Source organism: Carassius gibelio, chromosome A11 (genome assembly GCF_023724105.1).
Source record: "Carassius gibelio isolate Cgi1373 ecotype wild population from Czech Republic chromosome A11, carGib1.2-hapl.c, whole genome shotgun sequence".
In the NCBI taxonomy this organism is placed as follows: domain Eukaryota; kingdom Metazoa; phylum Chordata; class Actinopteri; order Cypriniformes; family Cyprinidae; genus Carassius; species Carassius gibelio.
The window spans coordinates 17567650-17594187 of record NC_068381.1 but is presented as its reverse complement, the minus strand read 5'-3'; the positions used below and the strand labels follow the sequence as shown (position 1 = coordinate 17594187).

Sequence of the window (26538 nt, the reverse complement as noted above, 5' to 3'; positions counted from 1 at the left end):
AAATGATGCTATAGTTTATGCTTCCTGTCACAGCTTGGTCTGGGTTACAAGGGCAAAGCTTTAACTATTAAGGTACCACCACACTTCAGTAAAACTCTGGCGCTCTGTGAGCTTTGATTTTCCAGATCCATCCAGTTGCTGTTCAGGTCAGCGCTGTGAACACTACATGGCTGAGAGCTGCATGTGCTAACAGTTGCTCAAACAGGGCATCCTATGACAATCTACAAGCAAAACACCACCACCCTGCTATTTAGATAACTACAATATTGATTCAGAATCAGAAGTTGCTATTGTATTCTGTTTGAGCATTAGCCTACTGTTAATATGAAGCAACAAGTTAGTATTTTACTGCCACTGCCAAAGTGAACTCGATATTAATGATGAAATATAGGCTTGTTATCAAGGGATAATAATAGAAACGAGGAATCAGAGTTTCCAAATTCAGTCTCCTTTGAGATGAAAGACGTGGACAATTTTTAGGGCATTCCCTGATAGATTGTGCGTCTGACGTAGCACGTTTCTGATTACGCAGTGGAACCCCGGAAACGTCATTGACCATTTAAGGGCAAATCTTGACGAAGCGCCGAGTTTTTCAGTTCAACTCTACGCCTGCGCGAAGTATAATGATTTAAACCAAATTCTCCGTTTTTAAAGCATTACATTATACATGTTTATTCGGATAGGGCATCTCCTAACTGCTCACCGGCTGAGTCGTGCCCAGCACTTCTGCCGCCGGTATGTGAGGAATGCGGAAACTGTGACGTGCCGCGTGAGCGCGCGAGCCATTTCCCACGAGGTACTAGAATGAATCATGCTGTTTTTCTCTCTTATCGTGATCATGGTGAAGAGTCCGGAATGGGGTGAGAACACAGTCCCGAACTTGTTCTGTAACGCGTCTAAACGTGAAGAATAATGTGCATTTAGTTTATTGTCATTCAATTTTATTATTTCTCAGGGTGGTTCCAGCAGGTCGTTTTTGAAATTAGTCAAGGTGCTTCAGCATTAATGCACATAAAGTTTGACATTTATTTGTTTCCGTCCACTGCTATGGTTATCAATATACATTTTATGAATATAAATACATACATGCAAATATTTTCAAAATATATGCTGTATGTGTGTGTATTTATATATACATGATAAACATACAGTGCACACACATAAATTATGTTTTCAAATTTTTTATTTTGGATAGGATTAATTGCAATGAATAGTTTGACAGCACTAATAGCCTATATATATATATATATATATATATATATATATATATATATATATAGGGGGTCCTATAAAGTCATACAAAATGTTTCACCAGGTCACCATTGCAAGTTATAAAATTGGCGAATACACATTGTAAGAAGAAATATAAAAACAATTAATAGAAAGAATGCAAATTGTAAAAGGTAAAAAGTGCATTGACGTACATAGAAAGACGTTTGTGTTACTACAAATCCAATCTCTAAAGCATGACCAGGCAGTGTGCAGGAATAGATACACCTACACAAACTGACTCTAAAAGGAAAGAGCAGTTCAGTATTTTTAAAAGCACTCATAGGCAGAAACTCGGAGCCCCTGCTGAAGTTTTCCCTTCTCATAAAGCCTTGATCTGTGTGTGCGATGGAATGACTATGTGCCACCCAGTCTGTTTCTGTTTGACTCTGAGGTCGTCAGGTACATTCAGGCCGCCAGCAGTGCTGCTTTCCACCCTCACCCAAACGAGCAGCCAAGACGTGACTCTGGCCAAGTTTATGACCCATCCTGTAGAGCAGGGCAAATTAAATAGACAGTAAAACCATAGATTGTGAATGCTCTCATTTTCATTGCGTTGTGCTGTAAGTCTTTAATCATCATTTTATCTCACCACTATAAACACATTGCTCATGCTTAATTAAAGCTACCAATTACTAGGTTACAGCAGATGTTGACTGTGTTTTTAGAGAGAGGGGCTGTATGGCTCACCAGCTTACGAAGAACAAGGAGATATACTGTATATATACTGCTGCAGGAATCAGCTGGGCGAGTGGTGAGTTTAAGGTCTGCGTGACACTTGTCTCCTGCAGTCAGGGTGGAAACAGGGAGTGGACGAGCTTTAAGAACACGTGCTATTGTAGGGCACACTCGCACTGCAGCTGACCAGACAATAGCTAGCTGTGTGTTCCTCTCCAGACTGCTGGAAAAAGCGTGCATGTGCGCTCTGCCCTATAGAGGCGTCACACTGCAGCACAATGGCAGAACCCGTAAGTGGCTTAAACGACTAAATTCGCCTGAATGAGACTGGTGACTGGAGTCAAAAGTGCTGGCGAGCGCTGACATCACGCCAGTGAGAGAAGAGTGGGAGGGAACAGAAACAGAGAGCCTTTTCTTTCACTTGGCCAGAAGCCCTGGCTGATTTAGAGTTGCTGACAGTATTTAGTTCAGATGGAAGGGCTATTAATAGAAAGGCCTGCTGGAGTATTTTTAGCACAGCAGGGCTATATTTATATCTCAGGGAGTGGTGGCCTTGTAGATAAAATAAGGAGTTTCTTGATTCTGTAATGGATGTAAAAAGCCAAGATGGATTCTCTCGCCCCTCTTGTGGTTCTTCTGAATTGGCCAAAAACCTTTTTGCCTTGATTGAGAGCGCAACAGAGCCTCTCTTTTTACAGATGTGTGCAATGCTGGACGGTTGAAGCTTGCCATTTGCCATAATTATAGACTCGTTTTAAGCCCCCTACCATCAGTTTAGCCCGAACTGTAACCAACAAGTCCTTCCATATGTCAGTGAATTCACCATGGAACCAGTCTTTAATTAAATAGAGCCGCACCTATTATACTGACCTCTGCGTATTAGGGTCAGTGACAATTACGAGTGTCCAATGCAAGGAAAAGTAACTCTCTTTTTAAAATCTAACTTAAAACTATCTTAGTATTCAATGCGATTTCATAAAAAAACAAAAAAAACTTTTAAATAATTTTCAATAACATATTTTGGTTTGATGATTCTAAAAAGAACTGTCTAGTGAAGTATAATCACATATTCTGTTGACTTTCTTTCCTTTTTTTATCTTTGTATAATATGTGTCTCTGTCTCAGCTACTGTAGATACACGGAGATGACTCAAATCCAGAAATCTCTGCTTTATAAACTTTATTTTTAAAACATATACAAAACAGAGATGTGGCAGTTCTAATTTAGTTCTCTCTTTCCATTCACGGTGGTGTCAGTGCTTCTGGCTGAATCTGGCCAGCTGTAATCTTTTGTGCTTTTGCTCTGACATCAATGAGAGTGCATTATTTTAAGCTTGCACTTTGGATGTCTTAGCTTTGAGAAAGAGCTCCTGCTGCTAATTTGGTCCTCGATCTAGAAGCAGACGTCTGACTACGAGCGCTGCCCATTCTTCTTATGAGTCGTGACCTCCTCCAGAGCTCAATAGACTCAGCCTTTATGCCGTTCGAAGTGTCAGACCATCTGTAGTGAAGACGCCAGAGATGCATCATGTGGTGCTCAAGATGTGTAGTTTAAAAGATCTTTTTCTAGATCACTTTCACAGAGGGAAATTACATCCAGCTGAGACATTTATGAGATAAGAAATGAAATGGGATATAATCCAGAGATGCATGCACTGACTCAGACGAGATATCTTAAGTGTAAAATCTTGCACAACCATATCTGACAGAGCTTTTCTTTCAAAGAACAGACTTATACAGTATATTACATTCAGCTAAATTTTTAGCAAGTGTGAAACAGAGAGCAATATTATGGTAACAATTAAACAATCCCTGGATTATGGGTGGTCTCATTTAGTGTTATGGGCAAGAAAGAAATATTGTGTTCTGTTTAACGTTCTTTACAGTGGGGAGATCAAGGGCAAAATCTCTCTCCTGGTGGAGATTTTATGAAAAGCCTTAACAAGCACAACATGGCAGCATTTTCTACTGGTAATTTAATTGCCTTTTATTCCTCAACACTTAACTCTGTCCTAAATATTCAGTATGAGGCTGCAGTATAATTTGATCTTTTAAGTATTTCCGATTTATTAATGCTGACAAAGAAAACACATTCTACACAAACACAGTGTAACACATTACACTCTTCACGCTGCCTAAGAAGCCTGAATGCTGTTTATCATGCAGTGCCTGCATTTTATTTAGCAAGCGGCTGCAGTATTGCTATAGTTTGAGCTTTCCAAGTGATGATTCTTCAGAATGCATGCTGTTTTTCGGGAGCGTGTTTACACCAAGTACAACATGTTCCTGGATCAACATCCAATCAACCAATCAGAATTGAGATATCATTTTTTAGAAAATATTTTTTTTAGGCTTAAAATCAGGGTAAGGTGCTTCTACACCCTTGTTAATCAGCTATCATTTCCCATTTCCCAAATTATGGGTAGGGTTAGGTTTAGGGGTAGGGATCGGGTTTAGTCTAGATTTTTGGACAATGATGTCGATCCAGGATCATCAGAAGATGATCAAAATCACGGCGACCCTGTTTTTCATGCAGCACATGTATGCATTTAATTTAATAAGGGCTACAGTATCAAAATGGTTTCATCTTTATCTAAGACATGAGCTTTGACAAAAACAACAATGCATGAACTATACGCGTCATGCCTTGCAATAATTTTACATGCCGTTTTAATGCATTGCATGCATGCATTTTCTCCGGTTAAGGGCTGCAGCATTGCTATAGTTGGAGTCTGAGTGTCTGTAAGTGATGGACTTTGTCCTTGTTGACAAAAACAACCAGCACAAATATGATCCTCAGGCATCCCAATATGCTTGCATGCTGTATTTCATGCATTGCATGCATTAAAATTAGTAAGGAGTTGCAACATTGCAAGAGATTGAGCTTTATGTATTTCCAAGTCATGAGCCTTGTTCATACTGGCAAAAGACAACAAACACATGCACTATACCTTTTCAACATGCCAACTTGCTGTTTGCACTTTAAAAAGTTTGAAAGAGAAGTGCATACACGTCATGTCTGCATTCTATTTTTAATGTACTACATGCATGTACTTATTTTAGTATGGGGGTGCAACTTGGTCCAAGCTGACAAAGACAACCAACACAAAAGTATACACTTTAACACTATTAAGTTTCTATGGAGTTTTTTTCATGCATTGCATGTAGAATTAATTACTCCCCCCCCCCCCCCCCCCACTTAAGTCTTTCCAAGCACAGCATGCCTTGCACATGAATGACACAAATGTTGTGCACTTAAAGTGTCCTCTGTGTTCTGCTGAGGTCTTTCTAAGTTAACACAAATGAACCAACAGTGGAATTTCACCCCAGGCTTCACTAACACAAGAGAAGCCATTGTTTGACCCCATGTGCATGTGTCTTTGTTTGAGATGGCAGTTAATTGAAAGGTACGTGCAAAAGTGGCAGGAAGACTGAAGGTCTTCATGTGGATGTTTCAGAGTGAAGTTTACACTCACGCCGACAGGTCTGACGGACCCGCAGAGTTGAAAGGAATCTTTAAGTGCAGCACATTTGAACTTCACCCGTCCTGAGCCCCAGCCGCAGCAGACTGGTTGAAGGGGTTAGGTGGGAGGTGGGCCGGGGTGAGAGGGAGAGTTGCAGGGTGTGGTGACAGGGTGCTTAACTGCTAAACTGCAGAAATGTCTCTTTGTGAAGGGGGGATACAGAGACAGTTTCTTATTAATGTGATTGAGGTATTCCTGCTGGACTTGAGACTAACCGTTAATCACCTAATCTTGAACGATAATAGTCTCCTGCTAACATTAATAATTCTAAGGTTTTGTGTGCGTGAACATTTATCATGCACTGATAAAATGATACTTTAGGCTAACTTTAAAAAAATAATCTAATTTATTTATTTTTTAATCTCAATTTATTGACCTGTTTAATTTAAAATCTTATATTTAAATTAAAAATTAATAAAAAAAAATGACAAAAACATTTTGTTATGTACTAATGTGTGCTCTGTGTATTTTCCAAACTTGTATACTTAAATGCACAGTAGTGAAACACAAAATGCAGGATTGGCTTATAAAATGTTACAACGACAAAATTGCTCCTAACACACGTTGTATATTTTCCTCTTGAATTGATAGCTGTGTGTCTAGAGTTTCTGAGTTATAATTATGATCAAAGACGCTGAGCCCCTGACCTCAAACTCAGAGCTGACTCGATGCGACTTACTGACACTAAAAACAGAAACGACCCCATGGCCATGCACACACCCTCTTGTTAGCCCTATTTTCTGTCCAACAAAGAGAAGATGGGAGGAGCTGTTTATGTGTGTGTGTGTGTGTGTGCATGGTTTTGTACGGGGGGTATGGAAGAGTAGAATTGGAAAGTTGACTCATTCAATTGTCCCACAATTGCTGTTGCTGCCTGAAACCCCGGCATCTAGAAACCAGAATCCCTGCTCTATTTTTATGCATATACTTAGCATTTCCAATGGCTCCCAATGGAGACTCGCTCTCTGTAAGGTGAAACAGAAAGACCGGAATGTACCAGACAGGTTTTCGTCCAGTGGCTACGACAGGGAAACATGCTAATCTGCTTATTTATGAATGCTCAGAAAGATCCCTGGTTGAGTCACTCATGCCACAGGCTGGGAAAAGCATCTTGACAGAAAGTACTTCCACCCGACCATCATAGGAGAAACAACCACCTCACTACTGGAACTAAATAAATTTCACACATGCACACAGAGGCTTGAAATGGAAATGGGTGCTTTGATAAAATAACCACAATAGCAAAACCCTCCTCTCTGTGGAGAAATGTGGTGAGAAGCTCCATATTTAAACCATTTTGTTCGTCTACAGACTTTGGCTAAACCCAAATTGCCCTAATACGCCTATCTGGCCTGTATGCAATCAAACCCTCCTCGGAAGGGCGCTGATCTAAATGCGGGAACATGCCTGAGTTTGACCAGACAGCTTCTCCCTTGTCCCTCATTTTCAATATAAAAATATGAGTCTATGCTTAAACGCTGATCCCACATAAATGCCACAGCCTTCTAAATTAGTACTGAGCCGCACGCTGAAACAATTATATATGATATTATGTTAAATGGGATATTTCTGGCTACAACAGCCCAGGGTGCAGTGTATACAACTGTGAATGGAAGACACAGTAATGAGTGTTTCTTTATTTTTGCTCACACAAATATAGAGTGCAGAAGTCGGGGACTATAAAAATCCCAGTCATTTTCTACATAGAGAAATAGATTTTTAATAGTTTTGTATTCCGATTTTCGAAAACCCTTTTGCTTCAAATCAATAAATATATGTCTGTTTTCATATATTTTGGTGGCCTTTTTGCTTTTTAAGGATCAGTACATCTGCAAAACATAAGTACTTATGATTATTATGACTTAAATACAGAATTACATATAACATAAAGGTGTACAAGTGAAATACTTCTGGAAAGCTGACATGTCCTGCAGTGTGACATCTCCTCTATATTTAAAACTATTTTTAAACTAATGTGTGACCCTGTAGACCCATTTAAATTAAATGAAAGGAAAAGAGGATTAGAAATTGTGAAAAAAAAAACATAAAATAAACAATTATGATCATATAAAGGTCTTAATATATCCAGAACACTCTTCTTTATAAATTATTTTCTCTATATACTCCATGTTATGCATCAACGTCTTTAATGTCTCAACCCCCACCTCAAAAATTAAAAATGAAAATACCCATAGAAATTCGCCAAATTGTTGGCACCCTTGAAAGAATAATTTGCACACTGTCCATAGTTCTGTACGCGATGGTTGTGTTTAGGGAAGTGAAGAGGTGAAGAGGTCAAGTCATGGTGTAACTGTTTAGTTAGAAACAGGACAGCCAGGTGTGACCGAATCTGGACCTCCCTCCCATGCAGCTGTTGTCCCTCTGTGAACACACCTGCTGCTGACCACACACACTCACACACACACTCTGATGGCACTGTGGTCAGCAGAATCTCTGTGATCAGCCATGACACGATCCTGCTGATAGCAGACATCAGCTTTCTCCGCACATTTACCGCTGCAACAACATGCGTCACTTCAGCAAAAAATGTTTGCCATGACATTCTGCACAGAAACTGTCACTGACTACCATGGGAAAAAAAAGTGATGCTTCAATCAGTGAATTTGTTTCTCGGTTTCCCTTCCTGCCAGAGTTCCTGCCATCTGTGCTTGTATCTGTATTTCTTAATGGTTTTCATGAGCATGTGCTCAGAGTGATGCTGTAATTTAAAACTCTTTATATGAACACTGAACTTAATTGCTTTATAACATAGAGATACAGTATCTACTCTCTACAGAGGCAGCTGCCTTCTAGACAGCATCCTAAATGAAGCCTCATGAGATATTTGAAACATACTAGATAGCTGTGCATGCCACACAAAGTGCTCATTAAAGTTCAAAAATGGGAGACTCAGAATAGCCATAAGCATGTTGCTAAACTAATGAAGTTATACTCTGATAAGCATTAAAACACTCGCTCGTGAAAAGCATTATCGTGTTGCTATGCCAATGACATGATACGTTTTTTTCAGCATTAACACACAAATTAGTAAAAAAAAGAAAAGAAAATGTAGCATGTCAGCAAGTGGAAAAACATTAGCATACTGCTAAGCTAATGGCTTGATACTCTGATAAATGTAACATGTTTACATGTTGCATGTCACATTTGCATGTTGCTAAGCTAGTATTTTAAGCCTACAGCACAGCAGTTAAATAGTATGGTAATGGAAATTAAACTTCAAGAGAGATGTGAAACATCCAACTCTGTGTACCATCAAAGACAGTGTAGACCAAAACTGTTATCTCGTATCCTTAACATCAACGTGCAGTGGCTCTCATAAAGGGATCTTGCAAATAAAATGATAATTGGTGAAGTCTTCACATCACTGCAGTGAACAACCCTAAAAATAAAAAAAAATAAAATGAATTAAAAATAAGAAAATTAACACTACTCGAACATAAGAAACAGTGCAACACTTCAAGTCAGATTTAACTGCTGATTTAAAAACACGTTGAAAAGAGAGTTTGGCCATTTGAGATTTCTGTATTTCATCATTCCAATAGATATTGGTGTTGTATGACCGAAATAGCATCAGGGTTGGAAATGAATGGGGGCTTGTGGCAAAATGCCAACAAAATGAACATAAATGCCCCACAAATTCGAGATAAAGGGGCAAAAATTGCCCCCAGCACAATTAAACAACTGATTATGGCTATCATGATTAAAATTAAATGTGAAAATGAATGAAGTGTCTATTTGCATAATTACACTGCATCAGATTGCTTTTGGCCAATCAGAGGTGTTCAGATTAGTCAGCGCTGAAAACTCTGGAGCTGTTGTTGAGTGTGCGCCCTCACTGACCGAATTCTTTGCGCTCGTGAATTCCCTGATTGTAAACAATACAGTGTAGATACGATGTTCGTAAAAGATTCATTTCATAGCCTTGATTATAACGGGTGTTTCTGCATAACTTGCACTAGACTAGACTAACGTCATGATCATATAATGAGCCATTGTTGGATATCAATTCCAGCAGGCAAAAACTGCCACTTAATGGAAAAGTAAATTTTTGACTGTGTTGCAAATATGACCGTCAAGTTAGCTAAACTGACAAATAACGGCAGATAGAAGTATGAAGAATGGGAGACTCAGACTAATTTCAGAGTAGCATGTTTGCCTACTATTCTTACTATTTTTTTACTTTTACTATAAATACTTTTAGTCAGCGTTCTGTCATGTTGAGTGAATGTTGTCGCAATGGCACGTGTTCCTGTGGCTCAGTGGTAGAGCATTGTGTTAGCAGTGCAAAAGGTTGTGGGTTCAAGTCACAGAAAACACACCAACTGATTAAAAAATATATAATAATTATAGCTTGAATGCACTGCATGTTGCTTTGGAAAAAAGTGTCTACCAAATGCATAAATGCAATGTATTCTGGGATTGCAATCTTTATGAAGGATACATGATGCATAAAAATGCTACCTGTAGGCAGCTCACTATGTAAGTGTTTTTGACAGAGCTCATTTTAGTGAGTGAGTGTGGAATACAGATTCCACCTTAAATACAGTGCAGCTAAATAGCTAATTCGACTGAGATCCGTTTACAGATTACCACACTACTTTTCATAACTGATCAATTATTCAAGGTGAAAATGTGCAATTTAAGTATCCATTTGATGCACTTATTTAACCAGAAAAACAAACTGTGCAAGGTTTTACACTTCATGCATTCAATGGTCGCATATTTAATTACATATCGGAGGGGGAGGAGCTATCAGACTCTAATGTTGGATGACAAAATAATCTTATTTAATTCAACACAGTACATAGAACAAGTTTATAGTATGTAATTTGGGACGCACATACTTGAAAAATTGGAGGAAAGTCATGTTCTGCATACACAGACAGGCGTGTAAAAGATGTGCAGGATATTTTAGGGTTGATGATGAAGAGTGAAACATATTCAGACAACTGATTAACTGAAAGTCAACGTAGCTTTTCAACCTCTGACTCAAATAACCAGTCAACTGTTCCTCGGGGAAACAGTCTCTTAAAACTTGCATTCGCAAGAAAAACCTTTTGCTAAATATTTGCATGTGTTTGCATGGTTTGAGACAGTGACGAGGAAATCCTGCCCTGTGTGTAATTTTTCTGTCTCCTCCCAGTCTCCCAGACTGTAGCTCAGCCCTGCGACTCACTGAATGTCTCTGTCTCTTCCTCGTCGGCACACCCCGGTCTGCTGAGAGAGTGAGCGAGAGAAAAGCGAAAGAAGTGGCGGGGTAGAGGGGAGAGAGAAAGTTTATCAGTCACCATTGACTCACTGAGGGAAAACCCTGGTTCATGTGCCAAAAAGGCTGAGGGGCGAGACTTTCCAGATGGTATAAACAGGACTCAGACTGTCCCGGTTAAAAAAAGGACCCTGTTTAGTGTTAATGCTAATGTATGTCTGATCTTTCTTCCTTATGGTCTCGCCACTACAGACAGACTGTTAATGACTTTGAGACATGTGCTACAGACATCAGATCAACATCTGTAGTGCCTTGTATAGATTTCTTAAAAGTCTATCTCAGTCACAAACACTTGCTTTCACAACTTTCTAGCTATATAGGCTGTATTTCGCCATCCAGTATTCAAGTACTAGATCTTGTTGGTCTGTTGCATCCTCCACAATGTAGTACTCAGAATCAGATTGCAACCCTGATAAAAAAAAATATTAACTGGTTTGTGGTTTGAGGTGTTCCCCCTGGTCAGGCTCATTTGTTTTAGTGTTTTAGGGGGGGTTAGATGGATTTTGGGCTGGTTGCATAGCCAAACCAACTTAAAACCATGTAGGCAAGCCAGGAAGATCAGGATAAACCACCTAAAACCAAGACTAGCAAACCATTTTAGGTTCATGTAAGCAAGTTTTTGTTGGAAAGCATTTAAATTGTGCTTGCGTTTTTGGAAATGTTTGCGTCACAGTCATGCATAATTCCTTTAGCCAATTATAACAATCCACAGATTGTTTGTGAACGTAAGCCGTGCAGTTCATTTGTTGTGAATTTCTCACTTAGGTATACTTAAGGTAAAGATTGTCTCAGCTAAAGTCATTTATTTTGGAGAGTGACTGGCTGCAGCAGAGAAGACAAAATTCATTGCATATAACAAGATTTTCATCACCTCCCACAAACAGCACCATCAGCTTATGCAAGGGCGCTCTGCTCTGACTAATGATTCATCAGCTTTTATTGGAGCTATTTTCATCAAACCAGCACGCATGGTTTTGGCTGCAATGCTGCCATATTTAGATCTATATACACATCAGACTAAGAATTAGAACTAGTACTGCATGTATGTCTTGACATATGGTAATGCAAACACAGAAATAGAGAGAGAATTCAAAAGCTTTCTGATTGTAATCTATACACATCTATACACACCACGCAGCCACAAAACGAAGCAAAGAATTCACAAAGGAGCTAACAAACAGTCCATCCTCAAATGATGCTCAGCGACCAGGATTTCATCTTTGGGTTTTGGTCAAGTTTTTTCCACCAATGGGATTCATCTTTATGGAGGGAAATGTGTAGCTCCACATGGTTCCACCACAGACTTCATTCCATTCTTCATCCATCCATCCATCCATCCAGTTTGGTGAGGTGATAAAGTCATGGCATTCTAATCTTACGACTGGCAAACAGAAGGTTAGATCAAGCAAATATTATGCTTTAGAGCAAGACACGGCAAGTTTCTTTGGATAAAAGCATGCTATAAATCAATATTATATTGGTTGATACCCATCACTCAGGCCTTTATGACAATATAGTCTCCAGTGAGTTATTAACAGTCTTCTAGGATGATTGATCCACAGCGAGGTCCACAAACTCTCTCTTCTACTGAGACTTTAGGAGCTTTCCTGATGATCTGATGCAGTGAATGAAGTCATCTGTGGTAATAAACAGCTCCCTCAGAGAATTCTGTTCAATAAGTACCTCTTCCTGTCAACACACTCCAACTTCTAAACGTCAGACTTTGTTCTTTTCCGCTTTCGGCGACAAACCTCTTTTCAAACATAAGTTGTAGAACCGATGCTTCTAAACAGCTGAAGGCAATTAGCAAACCCTTGCGAGGTTTCTTAAACTAGCGATACATAAATCTGCCAATGAATTAGATTGAGAAAATTGCTCTGACTAATGCCATGCACAGGCAGCTCAATCTGACACCCAGCCTTGATGTGCAGCCGGGACCCTCAATCTCACCAGCATGGGCTGGCTTGTTAGTAAATGATGAAGAAAAAAACGTGTATTTTCAATTCGGTGCCTAAGCACAGATCACAGGAGCCCTTTGAAATGAAAGAAGTGTCAGAGTCATGTTTGTGAATATTCAGAGCGCAGCTGGTGTATGTGAGTAATTTAGTGTGTAGTAAGACTATGCGTTTGAAGAGTATTTGTTCAAAGAGGCATGAAAGGGAGACCCCGGTAAGTTTCCCTCTGGCTTCCTGTAAAGGCCAGGTGTGAGTCACTGCGTCTGATCTGGGTTCGGACAGATTCGCTGATTGGATCACAAAGGCAGAATAACTCTTTACAAGATGGGAAAGAGTTTAGCTGTTGCACACATCTATTCTGACATGAATGAGCAAAGAAAATCTAAGTGGTGCTCACATATGCAACATTTACCAGCGCAGTAATACAGCGTTCAAGGTGTTCTGAGTAGTTGTGAGAATTGTAAACATTGCATTAAAAACATCAAATAAAAAGTTAGTAATATAATTACAAACAAAAGAACACATTTCAGGTATCAGTACAAAAACATACCAGATAACACGACTTGATAGGTATTAGAAGTGAAAATCGGAGACAAACTAAATGATGTGAAAACTCAGAAATAACTGAGACTTTTTGTCATCATGACATATTAGGGCTGTGCAAAAAAATCGAATGCGATTTTCATGCGCATCTCATCAGTAAAGATGCTCCTGTAATTAGAAGTATATCTCAGCATGTGGGTTCAGATCAGGGTTGCCAGGTTTTTACAACAAATCCTGCCCAGTTGCTTCTCAAAACTAGTCCAAAACTAGGCCAATCGCGTTTCCAGGAGGTTCCCCAATAAAAATTGCTTCCTGGGGTTAAAATATAAATTTTTTGGAAGGGTTGTCCTGGTAAAATTCGCATTTTAGGGCTAAATATCACGTTATTGGTATTGGGGTTGCTTCAAACCGCGGACATGAATAACAATTGCAGACTTGGCAACGCTGGTTTAGGTGGAGCAGCAGTTACTACACAGAGCCGTAGTCTACCGACAACTAACACAAAATCGCTTTCAAAATCGAATCGCCTGTGATTTTAACATCGATTTTGTGTAGATTGTCAGTGAATTATGGCTCGGTGTAGTAAATGCCAAAGAGTGTTGCCAAGTCTGAGGTTGTTTTTCATGTCCGCAGGTCGAAGCGACCCAAATACAAATAACGTGATATTTAGCCCCTAAAATGCTAATTTTTTTCCAAGGCAACCCTGCTAAAAAAACGTATATTTTAACCCCGGGAAGCAATTTTTATCGGGAAACTACCTCGAAGCGCAATTGGGCTAGTTTTGGACTAGTTTTGAGAAGCAACTGGGCAGGATTTGTTGTGAAAACCTGGCAACCCTGATCCGAACATACATGCTGGAGATATACTTCTAATTACAGGAGCATCTTTACTGATGAGATGCACATGAAAATCGCATTCGATTTTTATCACAGCCCTATGACATATTTGTGTTAAAGGTCGAACTAAGATGCTGAACTCTGCTACACATGCGATGTCTATGGTGACAGTTTACATGAGGTATTCAGGTGTGGTAAGAGGGAGTGTTTGGGTGAGGTATATTCACTTATCCATATCTAGAAACCTACGTGGATAGAGACACACCAAAGCACAGACAATCCAGAGAATTCTTACGCTGTTACCACAATGCGTGAAATAATAGAGAAGTATGTGGATATTCAGTTCAGTTCAAAGAATGTTCCTGTTCTGCAATAGCGAAGGCGAATCCTTTCTTGGAAGAACCTGTCCATAGAATCACACAGCAGATTCTGACAGTGCAAGGACAGCTGCAGGTCACAAGAGTGAAAGGTCAGAGGTCGCACTTAAGTACGAAGACAGAGCTTTTGTTTCCTGTCATCTCATCTGTGAAGCAACTGCAGCAGAAAAGACTTTCTGAGGAAAATTCTCAGGAAAAAAAGGAAACTTCATCGAAACCTGTTTCAGTAGAAAGAAAGGCGCACTCCTGTTCCCAATAGCAGGTTCCTGGTACTGATGTGAGTCACCGCTCTGTCTCAGTACACCTGTGTGTGGGTTTTCTGGGTAGATCCTGAGCACATATTGGCCAAACCTTGACGCACAAAAGGACGAGTTGTAAGCTTCACACGCTCATTTATTTATATCTGATCTGCATGCATTGTCATTTGCCAAGAATGTTGAGCACGTGATCTGTGTTTGGAGCCAAAGCCTTTAATATGGCTGATGAACCACAGGCAGCACAATGTGTTTAAACAAAGAATCCCACCACAGGTGGCTTAATTAATAATAGTCCTCCTGTAAACACCTTTCGCACACTTCGAGAGATCCTCTGACTCATTTTCCGCCCACAGGCTATGCTTTAATTCAATGCAGGCATTGTCACATCTCCAAACCTGTATCAAACGTTCTGCACACTGCACATTTCTCAGAACTGGCCAGATGAGACAGATGGACTCCAAACGCGGTCTCCATCATTGAATCACATTAGTTTTGGGCCTTGTTTTAGACCCTTTTTGTTATTGCATTGCCACTAGTAGAGTAATGCAATTTTTGAAAACATGCAAAATATAAATATAAATGGGTTACACCTGATACATAATAGTTACTTAATCAAAGATCAGAAGTTTTTGAGGCTGGTGGTCCAACCACTACCTGTTTTTGGTGCAAACATGAGGAATTAGCTACTTGCTCAAGCAGAACAGCACACATACAGCTGAAAGCAAGTCAACATGCACTGTATCTGTAGCAACAACGTGTGTTTTTGTGTGTTTGTGTGTGTGTGTGTGTGTGTGTGTGTGTGTGTAAAGATCATCAAGGGACAGGAAGGACAGAGGCAGAGGAACTAGGCTGGGGGATTTGATTCTCTCTCCTCTGATCTGTTCTCCTCCCACTCGCACTCTCCTCCACGTCCTGTGCTTTAATGAGCAGGAACAGGAAGACAGTGGTGACACCGGGGCCTGTGAGGGTCACAGAGCAGAGCTGCTCACCTTATCCTGACCCCCCCGACACTTTCGCTACGATGTAGACATCCTGAGACTCATATTGTCCCAGTACCAACATTTCAAATCAAATCAAAAATTTTGCGTCATGGTTTTGGATAATGGCGTTAATGCACAATGACATCACAATGTCATTTAGCAACCTACCTGCCTTTAGCAACTCTCCCTGAAAATTATTTGGCAACAGTGTTTGACGCTCTTCACAGAGAGGCGTTTAAGGAGAACGTTTGAAAGCAGCGAAAAAAGCAATGCTGGCTCATTAAAAATATGTGCTCGAGGCAACGTTATGCAACACTGTGATTACATGCCTTATTGCGTGTTTCGCGGCAGTTTCACAATGAAATGAATGGCACTAAAACATGCTTTCAATACGTCACCGTGGCCACGTTTTATTGCATTGGTACAGGCCTGTACTGAGGCGTTTTTATGACATTATTGATTCATGCAAATATCGTGGTGGTTCAGAATTCAAATGTCTGGGCAGTGTCCCTAAAAGTTTAATCCTCTAGCTAAATGGTGTTGGAAAACATACCCCCGACACCAAACCCCACTCTAAACCTAGCTGTCGCTAATAGTGTTAACGAAAGCAAAGTGATTATAAATATGCGTTCGTTGATGCAACCATGTTATTTTAACTTGCTTTGCTTCTACTCAGAAGCACACGTACATCTCCAAGATGTCTGTTACAGATCACTTCATCTGGAAAGCATCCGCTGTGTGACATTGATAGACATCAGGAAACGTCCTTTAGATTGCAGATGAGCAAACACTCAAAAATACAGCATATGCAGATGTAAGTGCAGACACCTCCATAGTGTACGTGTGCTATCAGGGGAGGTACAGGTTCTTTTGACAACATAGTTTTAAATCCTGGGTCAACATTTTATTAAAAGACAATCAAATGGACCAATTTTTGACTGGGCTGCCGCCAATGCATCAAGATACCTAAATGCCTCTTAATATAACAGATTTAAACCCCAGCGTTGTGTAGGTCAAAGCATATCCACCCAGCTTCCGGGAGACATGCGAAACGCGATAATGATCAAAGGCACAACGAGGAGACAGAGAATGATATCAATTACAGCACAATTGCTCTATAATGTCATTGCAATGCTACAATGTGTGGGTAATAGTAGACGCTGTACAATTTTTCCAGTGGGGCAAATAGCGCAGTGTGTGGGAGCCTCGTGCTCTAGGGAGAGGCTGGAATCTGCACATGCTTTGATTACGAGTATCACATGCTGAGCTATATACACTCAGGGCATGTGAGTTCGGGCATGATTTGTACAGAGAGGTTTTCATTTAGTGAATGAGCACTAAATGTACAGATCATCCACTTTCCCACTGCACATGCCATTTATTTCAGTGGACACACACAGGACTTCCCCTCTGTTTCTCACACACTTTTCCAGCTGCTGCATGAGGAACAGAAAGGAAGGGTTTCCCAGAGCTGTCAGCAGTTTTTCTTTCTCAGCTGATATAAATCACTCTCCCAACCGTGGCTCCCAGCACAAGACGCATAAGCAGGCACGTGAGAAAGTTTAGAGGTAATGCAGGATACAGGCACTTATCAAAATCAAAGTCTGTTTTTTTTTTCAGGGCATAAATTAAGGCCTTAGTTGTAAACTAATAAGAGTAACTCTACCCTTTTATTTGTTGAAAATGAAAGTAAATCTGTGTGCAGAACTTGGCAGGATGTTGTTGGTCTTTGCCAGGGCTATGCGGTAACTAAGGTGTTTCAGTGGCTTTGGCAAAGCGATATACAGCATTTTAGGTGTTTTCTATGGCATTGCTCTTGTAGTCTAGGTTTTTGCCCAGACGTTGCAATGTGGTTACTAAGGTATAGTCAGTAGAGGATTTATTGGATAACTGCCAACTCCCAACATAACAAACAAACAATACATGCATAAATAAATGAACATAACACTTATTAATTATACACTAATAACATATTTACAAATGATTAACAAACTATTACTTTATTGGGAAAAGACCATGGGAATGAGACGAGTCCTCTGCTCAATCTGACATGTGTTACAGCCTGGAATTAAACCACGGCATGCTGGTTTCTTCTGGCCAGAGGAGAACTGGCCCCCGACTGAGCCTGGTTTCTCCATTTCTGTCACCGATGGAGTTTTGGTTCCTTGCCACTGCCACTTGTTACAATATACAGTATATATATATATATAAGCATAATTGGGCATAGCACTGACTCTAGTCACAAAAATTAAATGTAAAATATGTAAAGAATATGGAATATACCATTATTCATTAAAAAGCATTATATCTTCATCATACCAAGCAGTCACAAGTCACTGCATTTCAAGTGCATTTATTGAAACTTGGAAGCCATAGAAAGAATATACTTTTATTTTCATTAAACAATATACAATATAATACAATATTTTTAATAATTCACATCCTTTATTCATTAAAATGCATTATATCAACACTAGGTTCATGACAATCATAACAGTCATCACATTTCAAGTCAGTGTAAGTCAAATGATAAGGAACATAGCACCAAAGCTGCAGCATTAGCGTTAGGCTTTATTTGCTCAAGGTGCATCTGAGTCGTTAAGATCCTTGAACATTTTCATGTCAGTCATTCACCTACATACCCAAGATCCAGGCATTCTGCTCAAATTAAAAGGGAGGGATTCCCTAAAAGCATTAGAAGTGTATGCAAATGATGCCTTGTTCCGCCCACGGGAGCCAAAGGCGATGACTGAATTGGCACTTTAACGCAGGAAGAAGCCTTAGGGCAGAAACCTAATGTCACTGTATTACCTCAAACAAACAGGGTGTTAGCAGTGTCTTAGCAAACTCAGTGAAGGGATTCCACTACAATAAACATGATTTTCACGCAACAGCGATCATTCATGACTCAACAGTGCAGAATTTGAATGCTTGAAAAGCAGTGGTTGTACACACAAATGTTAACACAGTGACGTTCAGAGAATGAACGGAAAGAATGAAACAACTATTTTATGTTGTGAAATTTTCCTTTGAAAACAATGCTTATCCACTCCGGATTCTTCCGAATGGGTTTAAATATTAAAAGGTGTTCAATAAAGCTGAGAGTCATACTTGTTTATTGTTAGATGAAGGTGCAATCATATCAGATAAATATTTACAAAGTAAATGGGGATGGGGAATTCGTACATGACTAGGAATTATGTGGAATTGTTTTGTGTAGTTTTTAGGGAACTTTTGACAGGTAGAGGTACAGCGTGGTCTATTTACAGCCTTATCTGAAAGGAAATTGCCCCTGAGCAATCATCCATGGAAATGTTTTGATTTCAGTTCAGCTTGTTTCATTTGGCATTGGTTTTTTTTTCTTCCCAAGCATTCAGACAAAGCCCAGATCTCAGAGTTTAGAAACCTTGGGTTTTAAGGTTGGTTTGTTTGTGTCCGCTCCTCCCTTTCAGGTCTCAGACTTTCCACATCCAAAGTCTCAAAAACATATTTCTCTTTTTCTTCGGCATTCATTTTCATCTAATCTTTTCCTTTCAAGTCTCATACACCCTCATTTCACACTCTTTTCCCACACAACCCTACTGACAGAGAACCCACAGTGTTGGCTGAGACACGACCAAAAGTCCCTGGTATGTTTAAACCATATTTTAGGACAAGTTCAAGTAGAAATTCCCATGGATGAGCACTGACACATCAACACTGAACTTACTCTAAAGGGCTTATCTTATAAACAGTTACACCCTTTTGACCAACATCCCACACACGCAAAAAGCTGAGTGTGCCTGTGGCTGTGATGATTTGGCATTATACTAAGTGCTCAGTGTGCCTGAATATTGGCCACATCTGATGTTTGGCTTTGATAGTTAATCTCAAAAGTGCTTTCAGGAGCATTAAGACGTTCTGTCTTCATTAAACTACAGAACCACTATCAGTTGTGTATGATTCTCGAGCTACGATTAACTAAAGTGGCTTGAGCTGGATGCTAATGTGTCTTCCTTTTAAGATTGATATTTTATACTTTATACATTGGTGTATATAATAAATAAATAAATAATGTTAATGTTATGTTCAAGTTAATATTAAGTTATGTATATTTTAGACAGAATGTTGTCCATATGGACCATTTTGCACTCTTTCTCATGATCGTTCCCTAATGATTCACCATTTTTTTAATTGGGTGAGCCAGTGATACAGTAAGCCATTCATAAAGACAGCTGCTCATTTTAAAAACGGCATATTAAAATACCAAGTCTTGCTATTTTCGGCAAATCTTAAAATGGCAGAAGAGTATAGCAAGAGTAGTGTGCTAGTACTTATTAAACTGTATGCGTGGCGGCACTTCCCACAGAAACAAAAAGCATGTGTATATATTAGAGCTAAGCATGTTAACTCATTATAATTGCATTAACGCAATAATTTATTAAATTAATCTATTGCACGTTAACGCAGTTTTTTATTGTTATGAAAGTCCATTGCTCACTGATTCTGAATAAACAAAAGTCCCTTTCACACTGAGATTCCAGATAATACACGGGTAATGTGTCCCGGCAATTGTTCCCGGATCGTTAAATTTAGGTTCATTCACACTCAGGGGGGCAGGGTTTCATATTTTATTGAAGCACCCCTGGGCGCCGCCATTGGCTAGCGGACCCCCACCTGCTGTTAGCATTCCATTGACTCCCATTCATTTTGGCTTCACTTTGACAGCGAATAACTTAACATCTGAGGCATTTAAAGACTCAATTTGTCCATTAATTATTTCTAATGAAACACGAAAATGTATAAAAGGCTCCATTAACTTATATCTTACGTTATGTTCCCGTAGAAGCAGTTTTTGAAAAATATAGGCTAACGATTGCATCATAACCTGCGACTCTCTGTCGCACAGTAGAGGAATTACCGTGTCGACAGAAGGAGAAGCTCGGAGACAATCTTTTACTGTCTATGAGGCTATCGGGGGGATGTGGAGGCATAAAGTCAAGGGAGATAATTCATCAGAATACAAAATTCCTGTTCACGCTCGCCTTCTCTGCAAGATTGGGTGGGTGATTCAGATTTCTCTTGGCGCAGCGATTAGAAGACTTACAGGTTGCTCACGTGACATTTATATCATCAAGCTCAGTTTGAGTCTGCGCAGTACCCCCGACCCCCAGGAAGTGCATGCTTCTAATTGACTTCACTTGTCTCCGTTGAATCCAATGGGGTCGCTGTGTCCATTTCTTTTACTGTTTATGTTCACACTGCCTATAATTTCCTGGAATATGAGCGTGAATTTACACACAAGCCGTAAAGGTCCCGTAAAGACACATGGGATCGGGATGTGACGTGTAATGTACGAGTCAAAAACACAAGGCACATTAACGTTCACTTAAGCTGTGGAATGATCTCCGCTTCTGCGCAGATTGTGAGGAACTAACTGATCTTTGCTTCATTACAGTTTGCACATATTTTTTACGTCGGTAATAACACCCGGTAAAAGAGTCACACAATAACGTGTCTTCACTTACGACACACACTTTAAGGCATTGGTTCTGGCTTTTGTTTACACAAAGCTCTTTCTAGGACTGAACCAGGAGACAGGGACTGCTAAAAAGAGCGATCACACTAGTCAAACGAACCAGGCTTTGGGGCTGGAACACGCTCAGGCATGGTTCTGATTGCTTAGTGTGAGAATGCTGTTAATGTCCTGGCTGTGGCAAATAGCTTGTTTTATATTTAATTTTATTACATTACTATTTAAAAGAAATACTGCTGTAAAAATCACTTTTGCAGTTTTGTTCATATAGCAGTACTTTTAAATGAAGAAAGTGTACAATACAGTACTTCACTGTAAAACCGAACAGTGAAATTAATCAAATGAAATTAGTTAATTTAATCAAATTAAATTAGTTAATTGCACTCAAATAATAATTGAAAGTACCATTGGACAAGTTCTGTAAACTCAAAATTTTGTTGTAGTAAGGTGAACTTAAAATGATTGCGTTTTCTAGTTCCCAGCATGCTTTGCATCAGAAAACAAGGAAAATAAATGTAGAAATTAAGTGTTATCTTGTGTGTTTTTACACAAGATTAACAAAGAGGGACGTAAGTTAGTACTTAAATGTTGTGTTATGTTAGGATTTACATATTTTTATGTTTCTGTTGGTTTTGTAGTGTTACCGTTGGTGAAGAGTAGAGCCTGTGGTAAGGCTGAGGATGGACAGCAAAAGACTACAACTGAGTGTATTTCCCACATTAATTTGTTAGAAAATATTTGTTGAGTTCTGTGAACTCATTAGGGTTTACAATAAGTTCACAGAACCCAATAAAATATTTTATAACAGATTACACAAAAACATTTAAATGATGTTTTTAAATGTTTTAAGTTTTAAAAACTACATTTCCTATATTCCTACATGCCTTAAATTATCTCAATGTTATCTTAAATAATAATATTTCTCAACTTATAATTACGAATAATTCACTCAAAATTGTATCTATTTTCAAGCCATATCATGTGGGAAATACACTCAGTTGTTGTCAAACTGGGCCTTGTTTGTAAAACAAGCATCTTTGAAATGCAGGGAACAAACAAAAACACTTGCACAACTCCGTTGATGCTCTGTAAAAATAAACTCCATCCACTGGTCCCTTAATGCTGTTTCTCTTTTGGTAATCTGTGCAGGGTTGTCTTGCCCTGGCAACCAAAAACACACTTCTTTTGTGACTTTTCGCGACACTCTCGCTCTGATCAGTGAAATGTCTGTGCTCAGCCTCGCTATATGGGAGCGCGCGCTCTTCCGGCAGACGCGCCCTCATGACCCATATAAGGAAATTCCGCTCCATCTAACGTCACACAGACCCATACTCGAAAAAAAACTTTCCGAAACTTGTGACAAACCGGAAGGAGTATTTTGGTTCCTTCAAACGTACAACTTAATTTTTGAAACTTTGTCCATGTTTAGCATGGGAATCCAACTCTTTAACAGTGTATAAAACTCAGTATGCATGAAATAGCATTTCACCCCCCCCTTTAAGTACTAACTTATGTCCCTCTATGTAAATCTTGTGTAAAAACACACAAAATAACACTTATTTCTACATTTATTTTCCTTGGAAAATCTTTTTTTTTTTTTTTTTTGGCACTCAGTGTTGATATTTGTGGTGTTCAGCCACAGATGAATCAACTAATGGGAAACACTGAGTTCCGAAATCAACAAGTTGGTTAATTTCTCAGTGAATCAGTGCCTCACTCATTAAGACCTATAGTGGTTACTGAAAGTATCATTTCATAGTTCTGTGTTCAGTATGTATTATATTTTCAACACATTCATCTCTGAACATTGATTTGTAACTACAGAGTAAATGCATTCATGGCATCTCTGAGCTGCATTAAACAGTCTGTGCAAATACATCTAAATGCCACTTAAGATGCAGCATCTGTGCCACTTCTGCAGTGCAAAGTTGGATTTTGTTGATATTATTTACAAAAGCCCTAAAGTGTCTTATTCTGACTACATATATTGAATAATTACATTAATGTGCATGCAAAGTATGCTTAAATTTAATAAGGTTAAATGTTATAGAAATGGACACCCTTGCAACAGGACATGGAGGAGAAGCTTTTCATGAATAACCTAAAATAAAAGCACAATGATATTAATGGTTTAGATTTCAACAGAGATGATTATTCAGAAAGCCAGTCCATACTTTATATCTGTACATATAATGCATCAATTTAGAGTTCTGGATTCTGATTGGTTGATTTGATGAAGTAGTTAAAGTTTCTAAGTGTTTTACAGTTTAATTTGTCATTCCACATTGTTTCTGACGTTGTACCGGCCACATGGGCTGCTTAGTCATTGGTGTAAGATAAGATAGAGATAAAAAAAAAAAAAAAAACACTGAAGGAATGTTGTGCATTGCTATAGTTCTCCAGCATGCAATGACATTCACAGATGTGCGTGGAGGATCTTAGATTAGTCAAACCAGCACATGTGTCCATCATGAAGAGCTGTAAACGTGCCCTTATCTTTCTCCAAACAGACTCCCGGTCTCTCTCTAAACAAACTGTGCTGAGTTAAAGAGCATAGTGCTAACTGACCCTGATTTCCTGGAAGACAAGTATCAGAGAAGGGACATAAGAGAAAGTTCCGCTGAAGCAGAGCAAGGTCTTTGAGTTCATTTAGATAAACCGTCCTTGGAAACACGATCTGGTCCTAGATGGAGATTTATGTAATGCAGCAGGAGTATTTTGTTGGGCCTAGAGTAACTCAAATTGCTTGAGTGATGAGGGCCTATCATTGGCTTCTTAAGTGCAATAATACATACCTGCAAATGCTGTAGAGCCTAGAAGACCAAACTAAACAAAAAATCATTCATCTCCATCTGCAATTATAATTATTATTACTTTATCATTTTTGTTTAACTCAAACATCTAACTAAAATGTTTCAGAAAAAAACAAGAACAAAAACAAAAAAAAAAAACAATTTAATCCTGAGAATTTCTAAAACGGATTTGCATACAGCATTTTTATTCTATCCAAGCATGCAGTGAGTGAAGTGCATTACCAAGTCATTAATTACTGTGATTTAATTACTTTCTCAGTAAAGTAATGAATTACTCTTAATTTTTCTGCAATGTAATTACTGTTACTTCTGGTGTGATTTGCATTAAATACGTTATAGACCAATAGAACAATTATAAAACAGTAGTGGATTTAACATAAAAATGTAATGTCTTATATTATTATTATTTTTTATGTAACCTTCTCCCTTTAAATACTTCAGTCAGTACGTTAATAATGTATGCAATTTAATATTATTTGTATTATCTTTGTATTATTAATTATTAATCACAATTTAATTATGTTTAGAAAGACTAATTAATACAGTAATCTAATTACATATATATCATTGCAAATCATTGTCTGTGTGAATGGTCCATGATGTCACCTGTTCAGACAACGCTATTTCACGACCAATTCGTACGGATTTTACGAGGTGGCTAATTCGTTCGAATTTGTACGACCTCACTCGTACGATTTTAACGATTTGTCTAAAGCCCAGTGACGGTTAGGTTTAGGGGTGGGGTTAGTTGTAGATAATTCGTACAAATTCATACGAATTAGCCAACTTGTAAAATATGTACGAATTGCTGTGTGCACTTCATGTGCATTTTAATACCATTGTTAAGTAGAAGCTGTACGATATTTTTTGCATGGGAATCATTTGCCTCTGCTCTCGTCCTACAGTGAGGCTGCGGGACAGGAAGTGAACATGGCTCAAATGACAAAGGCACATTGTCCCAGCACCGACCCACAGCAGAGGGCAAGACCTGACAATAAACCAGCCGGCCAGGACTCAGCATTGACCGGCATCACAATGAGCCACACAGAGCCCACAGAGGCAAGATAAAGAATAGGGAGTGGAGGCACAGCCAAGGCTAGCACACCACCTCTCTGCACTTCATTATGATCTCCTCATCCTGCAGGAAGAGGCACTGGCTGTTCTCAGAGCTGCAAACCAGGGAGGAAGGACAGATAATGCACCTCAGAAGCTGGTCTGGCAGACAAACAGCAATAAATATCAGTGCATAAAGGAGCTCTGCGGTGTGAACTTCCCACAAGACCTTGTCAATGAGCTTGAGGTTTGATTTAAATGAGAATTAAAGCATTACAAGCCAGAAAATGATTTTGTCTAAAAAATTAAAAATAAAAATACTTTTAGTGAAGAATTATTAAAAGAAACTTTTTTTCTTAGTGTGAAGACCATAATAATTTAAATAACCTTTGGCCAATGCAAAGTTTACATTACCTAGTTGTTAAAGGTTCTTCATGGAACCACCAATGCCAATAAAGCACCTTTATTTTTAAGAGGGTATTCCACAAAAGGTTGTATATAGTAAAAAGAAAAAGGTTCTTTAAATTTCTAAAATATTCTTAAAAAAATAATTTACAAACAATTTCTTTACAAATAAAATTATTAACAAGTTGTAATAAATAAATTTGAATGCATCATTGTAGCTTCCGCTAAGAAGAATCTGGTCAGAATTAGGAAATGGTAATTACAGATAAGAATTTGGAGGTGAAACATGCATGAAACATTATTTTTTCTTTTGGCAGGCAAGGCAGGAATAAGTGATTTATGCAGATCAGTACAGATTTCGAAGTGCAGCTATTCTTAAACACAGTGCATGCCGAGATAGAAAAGCTGCTGCCTTACATAACTTGTGCTGGTTTCATGCCATGGCTTTGCAAGGAGAATGAGTTTCAACCTCTGTACTTATTGGAAGAGCGTGGCTGTGACTTCAAACTAGCACATGACATGCTAAAAGCAGAAGTGACCCCAGATGCTTGTTCCTTTCCCAGTCATGCACACTGCTCTTATTATCAAGTTGCAATTATACAACAGTTAATTCGAGATTTTTATTCATCACGAAAAAAAGAGACTCTGGAGTAAATGAAAATGCACAAAAAAAAAAAATCACAAGGTTTTTTTTTTGTGTGTGCAAGTAATTAGCCACTCAGTTTTTAATTCAAAAAGTAAAAAGTTGCAGTGCAAACAAATGAAACCTGCATGACCAATAGCTTCAAGAGTCATTTGTTAGTCTTGCGCTTAGGGAGTGGAGGTCTGGACATGTGGCAAATGATTTCCGGTCACGACTCACGGGGAGCATCAAGACGTGAGGGGGAGTCTGATCCCAGACCAGCAGCGGCGACGCGCATTGCTCAACCCAGATTATCCTCCACATGACGGACGCATTGCAACGCCGCGTATCAGTAGCGCGCAAATGAAATCGTCTAGAGATTAGTCTAATTCAGTTGAGCTCTAATTAATATGGGCGTCGTCGTG

The 26538-nt window shown here is 39.0% G+C and overlaps 1 long non-coding RNA gene across 1 annotated transcript; it reads left to right on the top strand.

The window, feature by feature from the left end:
• The first annotated feature begins 569 nt into the window (after nt 1-569).
• Nucleotides 570-25374, top strand: LOC128022540 (uncharacterized). The gene is made up of 2 exons (XR_008185943.1): nt 570-796; nt 24939-25374. It is a non-coding gene; the product is annotated as an uncharacterized LOC128022540 (long non-coding RNA).
• The last annotated feature ends 1164 nt before the right edge of the window (nt 25375-26538 follow it).